Genomic DNA, 18,341 nt, shown 5'->3' with positions numbered 1-18,341 from the left:
TGTGTCGACTACTGTTGGAAGTGCTTCTGAAATAAGTAAATGCATGTAGTGGTCCTTCTGGAAGAAGCAAATGCATTGCTCTTTCTAGAAGAAGCGCTTTCAGCAATAGTTGATCGAAAAATTAGATGATATAATCAAATGTGATACAAATTATATAGTAATGCACATAATTAGAAAATTTTAATAATCAAGGACTAAATGTGATTCATGTATATAGTGAAATTGTTTCAATTGATAATTACTGTAAGAATATGGCCATGGCGAGTTTCCTTCTACAATTGTTAAAATATTAGTTGTTTATACTTTATAGAACAATGAACGAGAAAATATTGTTTGAGGTTTTAGCCTTTTAGGTGCCTGTTTCCCCACTCAGTCCATCTGATCCAAAAAATAAATTGAGAAAAAAATTACATTTTGGTCATTAGAAAATTGTAAATTTAGTTTTGGTGTTATGACTTCCTTTTAGTCTTTGAGTTATTAGTGATTAGTGAAGTATTGTTTTTGTCCTTCCAAAAGCTCCGTTAATGGACTTGACCTTTTAATTTTTTTATTACTAATTCATAAATCTTAGTTAATCAAGATTGCTAATGAAACCTTCACCCCTGTTTTTATTTTGCATGTAAATAGCATTCCAACTTTGTACTTATTGTTGACTTTTAAAAATTTAATGGATGCCAATAATTTATACCTTTGCATTTATAACTACTACGAGTACATTGTATTAGAGTGTGATTTGAAAACCCAGCAGGGTAGCTCAAGTGGCAGATGAGCTCTCTTTGTGGGGGAGAATTTCGGGATAATCTGGGTTCAATTCTCAATTCCCTTTGAGCCAGCTTCTGTGCCTCTTAGAGCGAACTAAACGAACAGACAAAGACCCGGACCATGCTGTGGTTTACATAAAAAAAGAAAAAAAAGAGTGTGATTTGGTAAAAGATGAGATGTATGAAGTAAAATTGTACTAGTAATTTTAATTAATTAAAATTTTAACAAAAAGATTAAAAGCACCACTAATAATGTAATTTCTTTATATTGATGAATAATTGGTAATTTTAATACAATAATTGCAGTTTAGTAAATTTTCTTTATTCTTTATATTGATGAATAATTGGTAATTTTAATACAATAATTACAGTTTAGTATTGTGACGGGGAGGTAGAGAGTGAGAGAGACATAATTCATAGTTAGATGATGGGGGCATGATCATTGCCCCTATTTTTATTTTATTTTTCAAAAGTTTATTGGTCACGGAGCTAGGTTGGGCTAGTTCAACCAATGAAAAAAGAAAAGAAAATGATAGCCTAATCCAAATTGTAGTATAGATTGAGCCATCCCTAGTCTAAGCGTTGTAGCAACGGCAATTTATATCCTACACCACGGCGCGCGTTGCACTATGCGCCCAGATGCAAAACGACGTCGTTTTAATTATTATTTTTTTTTTTGAAATTTCCCGCCCCAGTGAATGACAGTAGTTTTTTCTTTAAAAAAAAAAACCCGCTGTTCAAGAATGTACATAATGTTATACTAGAATACACATAATGTTATACATGAATGTACATAATTATATATCAAAATTTTACATACTCTTTTTAAAAGATAATACACATAATCTAACATAATACATAATAAACATAAACTTTTAACATAATACACATCAACTCTTAACATAATACACACAAATTTTCTGATTCGGATGTACATAATTGTATAAAAAGAATGTACATAATTGTATAAAAAATACACATAACTGTATGAACCAATACACATAACGTTGTGAACAAATACACATAATCTCAGCAACTTCCTACCGCGCCTCCCAACACTACCCCAAAACGACGTCGTTTTGGGAGACGCGCGACGCACAGTACTATGTGCGCCGTGGTGGAGGATATAACGATTGTGTAGCAACTAGGTCGGCCAGAGCTAGCCAAACGGGCTGGACTTGGAATTGCTTTCAAACTAACACACCAATTTGACACATTGACTAGGAGCTACAAGGCAGCCTTTGATTGGTAAAGTACCAATGAATTAGCTTTTAGATCTTCAATATACAAGTGGAAAGCTCTATTTACATTATGTAGGGAATGATGTGTTACTTACGAGTTTGACTTACATGCTTTGGTTGGATACTTAGGTCAATTATGTTACATGAAAGTGGTTAATGTGATGTTTGATGAAGTGGTGACCTTAATGTGATGTTTGATGAAGTGGTGACCGATGTGACCATTATTAGTGGCAGTGCTTGATCCTTGCAATCAGTTTCTTGACTAAACATGACCGAGAAGAGCCCATGAGCACATATGTCCCAAATTATTTAGTTAGTAAATTTACCATATAATCTCATTACTTACTTTATTGATAATGTAGACATTGAAAATTTAAACCCGACAAATGGGCTGATTAAAGTGTTATTGAGCCAATATTGAGATTGATGATTGGGCCAATTTAATTAATTGAATCATAGAAATTAATTTAAGTTAATGAGTCCAATTAAATTTGGTTTGGCCTATTGAATTGATTAATTAATTAGTCCAAGCCCATTTCATATTTGAATAATAAATTATAATTATAATTTAAATATAATATTAATTTTATTATATTTGAATTAGATAATTATAATTTAAATTGAATTTGAATTAGATTATACAATAATGAACCTGGACTTGATTCTGGGCAAGATTCATTTTCTAGAATAATTAATTAATTAATTAATTAATTAAAGGGGGAGTTTGTTGAGGAATGTTGGTTAGGCTCTTACTATAAATAGAGCCTTCACTTTCATTCCAAAACACACTTGAAAGCTGGAAGAACTTGAAGGCTTAAGGAGTTGAGAGCATTTGAAGAGCCCGAAGGCATTGAATAACGCTTGAAGTTGAAGGCATTTTTGTTGATTTTGCAGGCAATTTGAATCCATTGCAGGTACTTTGGAGCTTTGCAGAATTGATTGTCTCGAAGATATTGAAGTCTTTTGAAGGCGTTTGAGGATCTTAAAGCAGCTTGAATCCATTGCATGTGTTTTGAAACTTTGCAGGGTTGATTATTTCTAAATTCTTGACGCTCGTTGTTAGAAGTTACGCCACTTAAATCCCGGAAGCTACGCCACTTGAATCCCGGAGGCACGCGCAAATTGAATCCCGGAGGCACTTCCATAGATAACGTTAGTGAAGAATCAGAGGACTAGACAGAGATTTTGTACCTGCATTGAATTATACACACACTGTACAAGGAATTTTGTGGAATATATACAAAGTTTACTTTTTTTGTGTTTACAGATTTTGGCACGCCCAGTGGGACTACTCTGCCTCTCATCTCTTCACTATTGATTCACGAGCTCTACAAGGAAGGAATCCAGATGGCATCAAGAAATCCCTTCTCCAAGATGACCTATGCTCAAGCTACCCGCTCCAAGGCATCATCCGTGGCCAGTTCCGGTGATAGCCAAAATGTGGAAGGAGCAATGACTCGGAGCCGAGTGAGGAACCTAGGGGTGCAACTGAACGAGACCCAGAACATGGTTCGTAACATCGTCCGAAGGATTGAAAGCAACTCCACCAAGTCATGGGAAGTTGCATATGACAAGGGTTCATCTTCGACGAGGGAAACTATTGGCAGCAAGAGTATGACTCCCCCAAAAGGAACCCCTAGTAGCGGTAGCTCGTCTCCTACATCTCAATCATCACCTCTGCCGAAAACATCGTCGGAATTGACTCACACCTACACAGTCATGCCCGTTATGACGACGAACGCAGCTTCGGTGGAGGAACAACTAGCAAACATCACCAAAGCTCTTGAGGGGATAACTACGTTCATGCATAACCAAGAAAGGAGAATCAATGAGCTCAGTGAAAAGGTTGAAAGCGGAAGAAACGGCGAAACAAGTCGAGCTTCCGAGAAGCAGCCTCAAACCCAAGAGGATGAGATTGATGTCGAGTCACCGCGTCATGAAAGTAGGCCAGGAATTGAAGAGAGAATCTCTCGTCCACCACCCGCTGAGAAGAGTATTCCAATCTCTGAGGGCATGATACCTGTAGACCAGTTGAACGACTACATAATAATAATAATAATAATAATAATAATAATAATAATAATAATAAGAATAATAATAACAATAACAATAACAATAACAATAACAATAACAATAACAACAATAACAACAATAACAACAATAACAACAATAACAACAACAATAATAATAATAAGAATAATAATAATAATAATAATAATAATAATAATAATAATAATAACAATAATAATAATAATAACAATAATAACAATAACAATAATAACAATAATAACAATAACAATAACAATAACAATAATAATAATAATAATAATAATAATAATAATAATAATAATAATAATAATAATAATAATATAAACACAGTGGACCAACAGAAAGGTCCCCTTTTGAGTTTCATATACAGGAAACAAAAACACATGAAAAAGCTAACATAGTGGTCCCTTTTACATTTTAATTCACCTGGGAACACAAACACAGCTCACAAAAGCAGACACGATGAACACATGGACATCCATTTACAATTTAATATACTTGTTAAAGCATTAAAGAACATATAAAGCATGAAAGCAATATATAGAGCATAAACTACATATAAAGCAACCGTACGTACCGCAATTTGGCAGTTCGGACCCATGGATTCGTCGTTGGCAGACCATAATTTGGCAGCACGACTGTAAAATTTGGCAGCACACCGTAGGGTTCTTCTTCGCTGCAAGTTGGGGAAGAAATCGGTTGGGGAAAATATGAATTCTACGTTGCAAATTTGGGGGAGAAGGTTGAACACGCAATTAGATTTATATTATTTAATTTGGAGAAAATGTTTTCACTAATTTGGGGAGTAATCGGCATGTCAAAACTCTAAACAACAAATAATATAAAATTGTCATATTTGCCCTTATTTTTAAATGCAAGTTTACACCAAATCTAACGGAGACCATTTTGACTTAAAATTTAATAGTGAAATAACCATTTTAGATGCAATTAAAAGTCAAAGAACTAATTTGAGAAAAGGCTATAGTCGGAAGACCATTATGGAAATATTATATATATATAGGATCAAATGAGGTCATGTTTCTACATGAGGTTTGTGGTCAAATATTGACCCTTGATTTTAGTTTGATCTATGGCTATTGTTTTTTGATTTATTTTTGGGAGTATTTTTTTAATTATTGCCGCCACTTTTGTTGGTGGCTTTTTAGTCTTTGTATTTTTTTTCCTTTAATTGTTTATTTTATTTTGGGTGATCTGCATGTTTGTAGTTGGCTTAAATATGGTAATTAAGGTTTCATTTGATTCCCTGAATTATTTACCGTGAACTTTACATTATATTTGACTGGTAGTAGTTTGGACTTATGACCCTAGGGAAACTTTTCTGCATTGGTTGGAGTGAAAGTCATGAGACCTCCACACAGAAGCAGCATCTATCGTCCCAGTACTTGATTTTCCTTTTCCTCACACTTCTGCGAACTAGAACAGATTGAGCAATGCTTTGGTGCACTTTTTCTCCCAAAACACAAGAGTTATCCAATATTCCAATGTATTTATTTTCTTGACATTAGTGGAAGTAAAATCACAATGATCGATAGATTTTGTTGCCTGTGCTTGAGTAGTTTCTACAATAATGAGGAAGTGCTTGCAATGGTTTCTTAGATTTAAATCGCTCATTATGGAGACACCTCTACAAATTGGCTTTTGCTTTGCCATGTCAACTTTTTCTTCTTCTTATTTCTCCATGGAACCTAGCTTTATTTTAATTTATTGGAGAGTTTGGAAAAAAAATTAAGTTAGGCATTTCGAATTCGAATATTCGAGTCGAGTCGAATATATTAGAATAAACTGGTCAAATTGAATACGAATCAAATTTAGGATTCGAATATTAAACAAATATGAATACGAATATTCACCTATATAGTCGAATTCGAATTGAATAGTAAAATATTTGACTCAATTCGATTTGTTTACATCCCTAGTTCATAGTGTTGAGTTTGAATGTAACTATAGATGTTAACCACGCAAAGAGACGAACATGCTGGTTGAGAATGAGACGAACGTGCTGGCTAAGAATGCTTAACATTAAGATAACACAATTGCATTGAAATCCCAATCACAAATGGACTATATATAAAACAATAAATTCTCCATCAGACTGCTCATTTGTATTGTAAAAATACTCCCAGAAAAAACACTATAATGCACAAACACTAAAACGGGAAAAAAAACGCAACCATTTATTTGTTATTTACCCTACTTTACAGTAATCCCTCCTTTTGTTTGAAATGCACATTATAGTACTTATGAAGATTTTTAAAAGTATGTCCCAACGTATGCCTTTTGCTCTTATCACAGCGCAATGCACCCATATGCATAATCACAGTGTGAAAAGTTCATCTCAATTTGAACGGAGCCATATGCACATGAGCTCAAATATGGTAGAGTAGTTCCACACGACATAGAAATTGTTTGTGAAATACATAAGACTTGAATATACCACCTAAAGCTGGAAAGTTAAATACATACAAATAACAACAATGTGTTTACCACTATCCAGATTCATATACTTCAAAAATAAGGAAAACGGTTGTGAAGATCATGTGTCACTAACCACCACATTTAAGACAATCATTTCAGACCACCGCAATCAAATAAAAATAGTTCACGTCCACAAAACCAAACGGTGTAGTGTATTTTTGTCCCATTTGCGGATTGGAGCCCACATTCTCAATTTGCAGCACTACACTCCCATAGGAAAGTCTCTATGTGTCTCATGGCAAATACCCCGCAATTGACCTTATTCTTGGTATCCCTTCATCGCATCTGCATACGTTTCGACTCTAGAAATTGCACCGTCACCGTCTTCTCTTTTTCAAGCATATCATCTAGAAAAGTGGCCGGCAATAACGACAAGTCTTTCTGTCTGAATAAAAAAAAATAGTGTTAGTTAAGTGATTCCAATGTTCAAACCTGGTTGTCGTAGACAATCCCACACTCCAAACTGTTGCCAAAATGCACACATTACTACAAATGCACAAAACCAACTGCATCACATGCACACTAAGATCCTAAACCCAAACACATTTTGTCCCTGGGTTATCATCCACAGCCGAAGATTCGTACATACATGCACATGCATTCCAAGCACAAATGCACCATTACAAAATAACCAATTTAGACAACTACTTGCACTCTACAAACACACTCAAATGCATCCATCAAGAACATAGTAATGCACATATGCATTTGCTGGATTTAAATCGAAACAACATCCATTTACCCCACCATGCAACGTACCCTCTTACTACTCAATGCATTCTACGCAGTTGTTTATGCACCCACAATGTTACAAAAGTAGAGTATATACGCTCAAAACCTCCCCACATTAATGCCCTCAATAACTGCTATATGTGAAAAAAAAAAAAAAAAAAAACAAAACAAAATGCACAAACAAGGTACACAAATACACACTATAAACAACCTAAAATGCACAAAAGAAAATATCAAACACACACATTATGGATTCTATGGTGATGGAGTTTGTTTTGTATGATAGTGCCGAAGCCAATCCAAGAAAAAGTGTGTCCTCTTGAGACAGTTCAAGCCATCATCTGATGCTTCCAAAGGAGAATCAACTGAAAATCTTCTAGGGGGTAATAATGAATCATATGGTAAAACAAAGCAAACTCCAAACTGTTCCTGCTCCTTTGAGTTTTCAATGTGTATCTTATATTTATTATGCATTTTTCACAATCTCAGAACTGCACAGAGCTCTTCCCTATATTCCACATCAGTTCTATACTACCAGCCCTTTTATTTGGCTCTTATCGCACCACTCTAAACCTCCCCCTGTTAAACAGCAATAAAAAAACAAAAAAAAATAAATAAATAAAAACAAATACACCCAGAACCAATATCCCTTCCCGGCCTTCACCCCTCTTTTTCGACCCTCACTTTGCCGCTCTCACCCACCGGCGATACTCGAACAGAGTCCAAGCAAGTCGCCACAATTCAACACCCAAGTTCGGTCACTTTTTCTTATCCAAAAGAAAAAAAAAACAAACACACACACAATACCACTGACTACAAACATGCAATTTCATAAACAATGAATCCAATTTCTCAGCCAATCATTCCAAAAAAAAAAAAAACAATAAACAAAAAAAAATTTAACTTTTTGCTTACGGAGTCTACTCGGTGCCTCAATTGATGCTCGCCGGTTACTTCTTTTCGGTGTTCCGTCCGCCATAGCTGCCGTTTCTGTAGTTGTAACCACCTCTTCACCTAATCGGCTTCTGTGCTTTCGTTTCTCTCGCAATGTGATTGTGCAATGCGACACCTTCCCTCCAGTTCCGTCGTTTTAACCCTACTCGTACAGACCCTCCGATTTCGCTCTTTCCTTTCTAGTATTGCACAACCTATTATCCAATTACAGGTTTACCCCCTATATTAATTACTCCTTCCGTCACATGCCTTATTTACTGGATTTTACTTTCTCTCCTAGTGCAATGGGTGCCGTTAGATTGCCTGATCAAATGGATGCAATTTGTCCACAGTCCTCACCTAATACCCTGGCCTCACTTGAACCTCACCCATATATATATATATATATATATATATATATATATATATATATATATATATATATATATATATATATATATATATATATATATATATATATATATATATATATATATAGGCAAGATCAGGTGCGGCTATACACTTAGATGAGGCGGTGAGGTTATATCCCATTCGTTGATCAAATCCAATCTAATGCACCATAATTGTAATGATTGCGCGCTTCACTTATACATCCCTGCGGCATAGGAGGGTAAATTTGTCCATTAATTCAATTCAAAATAATCTCTTCTCCACTTTTGCAAGTAACACCCGTCCCATCTATATATTCACAATCCCAAAGTCGCGAAACCTCTCCAACTTACTCCCGCTCCGGCGACGAAGGCTAGACGAACGACTGCAACGACGAGCAACTTCAACGACGAACAACGAAAATGCTAGAGTCGAACACACCACCGCGTTCTGAGAGGAACAAGAAGCCTATTCTACAACACCGATCCACTACAAAACATAAAAATGGCGAACAAAGGCAAACAACGAGCATGCAATGGTATATTTCGTTTATTATTAGTGTATTCTGTAATATTTAAATTGAATGTGTCAAATAACATCTTTACCCTACCATCGCTGTATTTTTTTGAGCATTTCAGACTAGGGCACCGCATTGCATGTTCTTTGTGCATTATGAACATGAATGTAGTGTATATTTCGTTTATTATTGGTGTTTTTTGGAATTTGTAACATGAATATTGGGGAAAAACTGTTAGCTGTTTAATTTTTGTACACAGTGCATGTTTATCCTACCATTGGTGTATTTCTGAGCATTCCATGCTAGGGCATCTCGTTACGTGTTGTTTGTTTATGATGAACATGAATGTGGTGTATATCTCGTTTATTATTGGTGTTTTCTGTAATTTATAACTCGAATATTGGGGAAAAATTTGTTGTGCGTTTAATTTTTGTACACTGTGCATGTTTATCCTACAGTCGGTGTATTTTTGAGCATTACAGGCTGGGCATCTCATTGCGTGTTGTTTGTTTCTGATGAACATCAATGTGGTGTATATATCGTTTATTATTGGTGTTTTCTGGAATTTGTAACTTGAATATTGGTAAAAAAAGGTTGTCGTGTGTTTAATTTTTACGCATGGTGTATGTTTATCCTACCATCTGTGTATTTTTGAGCATTTAAGACTATTGCACCTCATTGCATATTGTTTTTGTACGTGATCAACATGAATGTAGTCTATATTTCTTTTGTTGTTGGTGTTTTCTGGAATTTGTAAATTGTGCATATTTATAATAATTTCAGTTATTTCATGCAACAACAAAAGAAAGGCATTAGAACAAGGAGATTCGTCAAGGCCACAACAGCATATAAAACAGGAAGCAATGTCATTCCTTAACAGAATGGAAGATGATACAGAGACAGATGAAGAAGTGCATGAACAAAAATTTGATGATAGCTCAAATGATGAGATAGACACATTGGAGCAAGAGAATGAAGAGACTGGCTTAAAGATAAGGCCACTGCCAACACAGCTAACAAAACCCATTAATGACCTAACCAACCAACAACGCCAGAGTGTAAAAGACATTGGGCTGGGAAGGATTCTTGACCTCAAAATCACAAACCTTCCAAGGAAATTGGGGATGTGGCTGGTTGAAAACTATGATGCAAGGAGCAACACATTGAATCTGCAAAATGGCCAGAAACTACAGATCACAGAAGAAGATGTTGCTGTGACATTAGGACTGCCGCTTGGAGACATAGAAATCACTAAGAGGGAAAGTAAAGCAATATCTAATCTCCTGACAGACTGGAGAAAAATCGTTGGAAGGGCTGACGGCCACATCACCCCACGCAAAATGTCTAAAAATATGTTGACATTGAGACCTGCTGACCCTTGGTTCAAATGGCATTTTGCACTACTTGTTATGAGTGTGTTGGTGGAGCCACAGATAAATGGTTATGTGAACCAAAGCTACATTGACAACTTGCGTCAAGTTGACAACATCAAGAGGCTCAATTGGTGTAGAATGCTGATCAATTCACTCATTGCAAGCAAGAAGGCATGGCTGGAAAGCTGTGATGGAAGGTTTGGAGGACCAATTGTTTTCCTAACGGTAAATAGACACTCAACAAGCTTGTAATTAATTACACGTCACCCTATTAATAATCTAAACTACCAAATGCAGGTATTCTATGTTGATCGTGTGGTGCTCTACCGGAGGTCTGTCCCAAGAAGCTACCCTGTCATGAATAACTGGACATTTAAGCTGCTCTGTCAATGACAACAGGATGAGCTCAAGTCTGGAGGATTTGGATATGGACGCGTTGATACTGCCTTACCACTGGAGATCACAACACATTGTGAAGCCCCACCCCCACCCCCACCACAAGAAGAGACCCCACCACTGCCACAAGGATTACAGGTAAACAAACACTGCAATGGTAATTGGTGCATTATGTGTGTAATATGGTGCATGATCTGACTGTGGTATACTTTTTAGAAATATTTGGTGCATACTACAATATATATTGGTGTGTTTATACTATAGTGTTTCATATACAGGAGTTTGTTGATGAGATTACCACCCACACTAGGTCAATTGCACAGAGTCTACTGAGAATATCAAGGCTAATTGAAAATGCACCTGATTCAATCATATGTTTGAATCTGCTAGGCAAATGCTTGGATTCAGAGCACAAGAGGATGGAGAACTGACATTTACTCAGAGAGAGGATGCCTACTGGAGTGACCCTGAGTTCTTGAGAGCAGTAGATGAGATTGTCCGTGTATTAAACAAGAGAAATTTTCTAAATGATATGCCATCTTTCAGTCTGGGATTGACACCAGAGGAACAAAATAGACGTTGGACGGAAGTGAATGATATTGCACGAGACTACCAAAACATTGATCAGGCTATAGAAAATGAAGAAGTTGAGCTGAATATGAATGAGGGTGAAGAAGCAACTGAAGGTCAACAAGATGTGCATGGGGCTCAACCAGATGCACCAGCTAACAACAATGATGAGGTAATGCACTGTATTAAATTGACGACAGAACAAAAGAAAAAAAAATTAAAATCTGAATGTTACAGGTCACACCAGCAGACCAATTTCAAGAGGGCCCTGATTCAGATCCACCACTCCCACCCCAACCATTAGACAAAGGAAAGAGACCAGCTAGAGGGAACATCCCAATCAGACCTAAAGCCCGCATATATGCAACTGATCTGGAAGCCCCAATAACATCAACAGAGGAATCAATCAGACAATGGGTATTAGAAAACCCTAACCCAGAACTGTAAGCACAACACATATCACTTGGTGTATTTCTAAAATATATTTGGTGCATTGTATTATAATATTGGTGTATAATTATCATATATTAACTAGTGCATTATTCGATAACTATTGGTGTGTTTATATGATTGTTTGTGCTGACACATCGGGTGGTCACATTAGTTGCTTAGGTGTTGTGTGATACTCAATAGTTATTAGTGTATATCTCTATATATGTTGGTGTATTCTCATAAAATGAAATATTAACTTCTAATGGTGTGTTACTGCTATAACTTTGGTGTATGTTTTAATAATGTTGATGTATTAATATTTTTGTTGCTTATACAATACATTATTACCAGTGAGCAGGAACTATTCAGGTATGAAGGAAGGGTAATCGACTGGAGAGATATGCTGTTAATGGTGCCAGATACAGAGATTCCAGTATCTATAGTTGATGCTTGGGCAGCCATACTAAACATTCGTGAAGGAGAAAGAGGATCTACAAAATTCGTTGCTTCAACCTGGACAAGTGTAAGCAAAGAATATGAAACTAACTACACCTTTAAAACACCTACAATTCTAGCAAATATATCATTGAACTTTTCAGCTGTACACAATTGCGAACCCGCAGGGAGATGAAGATTTAAGATTCAAGAGATTCAAAGAAAAGTTCCTTCAAGACAAAGCGATTGCTGTAGACATCATGTGGCACAAAATTGTATACGTAAGATGTTAACATATATATATATAATATTTGCCTATTTGTTATACATCAATTTGTACATTCTAGTATTTACCTATTTGTGGTGCATTATTAATCATATTGTGGTGTATATTATGACACATGTGGTGTGTTTTCGTTATGACAGTTTCTGTTTCCCATATGGCATCCAACCACTACTACTTGCTGTCTATTAGCCCAATAATGGAAATGTTTGATATCATTGACAACTCTTCAACACCTGTGAAGAAAACGGACAAATACGGATATGTGCTTGACAATTTGGTAACCCACTAAGCACTAACTGATTATATATATTTAATACACAACGACACAAAAAACTAAGATTATTGTACAATTCCTTGATGCAGCAAAAATTCTTTTCAAATATGTTGATCGAACAGAAATCCGCGTACAAAGGTGAAAAGGTAAAGAAACTAAAGTCTAAGATAATGAAGATGCCTTAGAGAGATGCGCATAACAAAAAGGATTGTGGCATCTTTTTAATGCATCGTTTGGAAACCTTCCGTGGACAGTCAACTGACGAATGGGATTGTGGATTGCAGAAAAACAACAAAGAACAATTGAACAAGTTAAGAGTGAGATACTTGGCTGCCTTGATCACCTCAGATGTGAATGAACTGAGAGAAATAAACATACAGAAGGCAGCAGAGTTTGGTGTTTAAGGAGACTTTCAAACATGTAAGTGTTTTTTGTGATGGCATGGTATAGACCATATGACTACTAGAAAAACGATATTTTGTGATGGGTACTTGTGAAGGCCTAACCCATTTGCAGTTCTATAAATGCAGTATTATCATGCATACACTTCATTTTTAAAAAGACACATCAAAAACACCATTATAAAAAATAACATGCACCATTCCACTTTTACTTGCAAAATACACCAACATATGAAATAAAATGCACCACACAATAATTAACAGCCAACATAATTCTACATATAAAAATGCACCACAATACGGAATAAAACACACCATTCCAAACATAAAAACATTCGACATTCTTAAATGCACCACATTGTGTACTAAAACGCACCAAGTATTGTAATAAAATATATAATTGTATGACATTTTTAAAAGACACATCAAAAACACCATTATAAAAAATAACATGCACCATTCCACTTTTACTTGCAAAATACACCAACATATGAAATAAAATGCACCACACAATAATTAACCGCCAACATAATTCTACATATAAAAATGCACCACAATACGGAATAAAACACACCATTTCAAACATAAAAACATTCGACATTCTAAAATGCACCACATTGTGTATTAAAACGCACCAAGTACTGTAATAAAATGCATAACTGTATGTTATAAGAATTGTGCGCAACTGTGAAAATATATAGGTCCAAAATCAAACTACACAACTGTATCTAATCATTTAAAGGGCATGTCCTACTATTATGACCATATTCATCACAAGTATGGCATTTCCTTGATTGCTTTACAACTTACTAGCAGCTTTCTCCTTGTACTCTTCAACCGCTTACCGCTACCCTTGTTCTTAGCTTGAATAGGATCGCGCACCTCCACTGTTGACCCCTGAGACACAGCTCCACAAAATGAATTGATACACTTTGTTTGCTACCACCAGCCACCACCCCACTGCCATCCTCACTCCCATCTTGGAGAAATAATTGCCTTTGCTCACAAATAACACATCGTAGCTGTGCCAAACGTTCTATATTACCATCAGCCAAGCCCACACAAGCATATATGTCAGACCACAATAGATTAGTAAAAATCCTAACGTTCTCCACTTTAGAAGATTGATCAACAATTGTATCATCAATACGAAATATTTGCTTCAAACAAGCACCCTTTGTCCACCGAGACACCAAATACCTAGAAGGAATACTCTCAAGCCCACGATATTTAAAAACAAAAAAAAATATGCCTACACAACAACCCCATCCGCTCAAACATCTTGCAAGAACACGTAGCGGTGTAATCAGACAAGACTAGCTCCACATACCATGCCCGTTGGGCACCATCTTTTATCCCATAGGACACATGACCATCACAATCACACAAAGACACCACTTGACACGAATAACAAGTTGCACAAATCTCTACTTGAACATCATAAAATACAGAAATGGTGTAAACATCCATTGCATGCTTCTCCAAAGCCAATGGTGTCTTCAAAACAGGAAAACAAGATTCACAATCAGCATTCAATTTTGCCTGTGCATGACGCTGCGCACCAACAACACTTCCAAAATGCACCAAGAACTCAACCAAACTAGAATGACCATTAGAGAACGTACCAAAAAAAACTATTTTGAGACTCTAATCGAGACGTTGTCCTAACCAATCCTGACATAAACTCGTCATGAAAATATGGGGATGCCCAATATGTACGAGACTCAAACAAGTAACGAAACCAATCATTGTCACCCAAACCATATTCCTCCATAATACAACTCCATGCATCCTCAAAAGACTTGGAGTCCAGAGATTTGTTCCAAACGATGCCATTCAACTTCCTCCTAAACACTTCATCTTTAGACAAAATCGGTCCAACCTTCTCACCAACCTTGCACATTATATATCACATGCAAAATCTATGTTTTGATGTACCAAACACACGAGCAACAGCAACCTTGAGAGCTGGATCTTGATCAGTAACAACACAAATAGGGTCATGACACATAATTTTCTTAAATTTCTCCAAAAGCTACACATATGAGTCTACATCTTCCCTCGTAAGCAAACTAGCACCGAAGATGATGGATCTCTTATGGTTATCAATTCCATTAAATGGAACAAAAACCAACTTATACCTACAGCACAACAATCAATTAACATCATACTTCTAACAATACACACCATAAGGTATGGAATCATGCACCACAGAAATATACAACATGCACAATAAAAATAAATACTAACCTGTTAGTACGGTATGTAGCATCGAATGAAACAACATCACCAAACAACGCAAAATTCTTCCTAGATACTGCATCCGCCCAAAAAACCCTTGAAAGCTGATCAACTTCATCAACATCATATTCAAAATCAAAAGCCTCACACAATTCACGTCTCTTGAATATCGTATCTATGAATAATTGAGCATCACCATTTAGAATGTACGTCATCAGGTCACGCTTGAAATTCTTAAAATCCACACCTGTAGGCCCAACATTAGAATACTCACCAACAATCTCTTTAAACAGCCTATATGACCGAACAGAGCCAATATTTGCCCGAGCACAACTGGCAATAAACATTTGGTGCCCAGCATCAAGGCTACGATTCACCTTTAAAAATTGCCTAGCAATAATTGAACACATTGAATGGGTGTGACGTTCCTCAAAAGAATGCACAACATACAAACCATTACACTTAAGCTTTATCACAACTTAGCCTTACAACCAACCTTATTTGTCACCCTCCGTCTCCTCGGCAAAGTAGTTTTAGCAGCACTAGAAACCCTCTGCTTAAAACCCTGACAGTTACATACTACATGCTTCTCCACAGCAACACCATCCCTACTCTTCCGAATTGAGTGCTACCTACAATCAAACCCAACAGTCCCAGCATATTGTTTATAAAAAACAACAGCACCATCCAAGGAAACGAATTGTTGCCCAACGATAGGCTTCAAACTGTCACCACAAACTGGGCACCAATACTTAGTCAGCCCAGGAGAAATTTCCAACACACATAAATTGCCTTGTACACCCACATCAGTAAAATAATCTTCATCACAACCCACACCACTGCCTGCTACTCCAACATCAGTCGCATTACCTTCATCGCAACCATCACCGTTGCATTCTACACCAACATCAGTGGGATTACCTTCATCACAAACACCACCACTGCCTTCTCCACAAACATCAGTTGAATTATCTTTATCGCAAATACCAAAAGATTCCAAATCAGCAGCTGCACACCACATGTTAACTAATAAAGCACCACACCTTATCCAATACCACATGAATAACCCTACTTACATGCACATTATACATGCCTAAAATCTAATACTGCCAGACACACCAACAAATAATATATGCACCACGAGTATACAAAAAGTACACCGTAATCACAAAACAACACACAACAACATAGTCAAGACCGATACACAGCAAAACCCGAAAAAAACATGCGATAAACTTCCAAATCATAACAAACACAAAATAATAAAAAGACAAATTAAAACTACAAAATAAGCAATTCAAACATACCAGGCTCCATCGCTCAATTTCAATATTCTCCCAACTGCGATATTCTCTAATTGCAATCGCAACTGATATCTCGTCCAACTTCCGATTGTGATCTCCAGCGATATTCTCCCAATTGCGACGCGATCACGAATACGATCGCGATCTTGATCTTCTCCCAATTACGACGCGATCACGAACGAGGTCTTGATCTCTCTCTCTCTCTCTCCCGTGCTTAAAATTACACAAAATAAACCAGCTTATATACATGCATGTCCCCATCCAACGAAATTATTGAAACGCCCTCGCTTACCAAAACCGCGACAAACTTTACTTAATTCAAATAATGTGCCGCTGCCGTTACATTAGAATTGATCAATGACTGGGATATGACCTCACCGCCTCACCTAAGAGCATAGCCGCATATGAGCATCTACATATATATATATATATATATATATATATATATATATATATATATATATATATATATATATATATATATATATATATATATATATATATATTGGATCCGGTGAGGTCGTGAGGTTCAATTTTGTTTGTTTATTAATATTATTGAACCGTTCAGATTTGCACTATGATTAACCCATGCGCTATGTCTTTATTAGAGATAGGGGGTATGTTTGTCTTTTGTTTATATTGTTATTAGGGTATTAGGATTTGATTAGCCGATTTTATGGGTCTGTGCGCGATATTTATGGTCCTAAATCACTTTCAATATATATATACACGCGACAAGCATCACGTAATTGAGAGAGAGAGAGAGAGAGAGAGAGAGAGAGAGAGAGAGAGAGAGAGAGTGAGCCGGAGGTGATAGAAAATTATAAGAAATGTGGCGACAGTGCCGGAAACTGAGCGACAGCTTTACTGCGAACTCGGAGCGAGCTTTGAAGGTGAAGAAATGGGACGCACTGGTGATCAGCGGTGGCCATAACGGCCTAATCGCTACCGCCTACCTTGCTCGCTCCGGTCTCTCCGTTGCCATCCTCGAGAGACGCCACGTCATCGGCAGTGCTGCCGTCACCGATGAGCTTGTTCCTAGCTTCAAATTCTCCTGGTGTAGCTACCTCCAAAGCCTCCTTCACCCCTGCGTGATCTAGTTACTCTCCTTCCATATCTCTATCGCAAACACATACGTATCATTCAACAATCGTACAATATTGCTAGGACGATTGTTTAGAAATTTAATTTTATCAATTTCTGATTTTGTTATTATGCTCTTGCTGTTACTGGAATAATAAATAACTAGAGCTAAAATGACATGGATTAAAGCTATTAAAGAGAAATCCATCATCGTTTACTCCCTATCGTGATGGACGCTATCTCCCTTCCATGCATAATATTATGTTAGTTAATATAACTACACGTTGCTCATTTACGCACACACGATTGTCTTCTAGTATTATAGTCATTGCTTTTGGTTATTTTTCCCTGTTGTTTTTCCTGTTTTTTATCAGTCTACGATTTTAGTTTCGATATTCATTATGACTGATTAAATTGTTTCATGGCA

This window comes from Ipomoea nil, unplaced genomic scaffold (assembly GCF_001879475.1).
Source record: "Ipomoea nil cultivar Tokyo-kokei standard unplaced genomic scaffold, Asagao_1.1 scaffold2280, whole genome shotgun sequence".
Lineage (NCBI taxonomy): Eukaryota > Viridiplantae > Streptophyta > Magnoliopsida > Solanales > Convolvulaceae > Ipomoea > Ipomoea nil.
The sequence above is the reverse complement of the archived record's forward strand: the minus strand, read 5'-3'. Positions refer to the sequence as shown.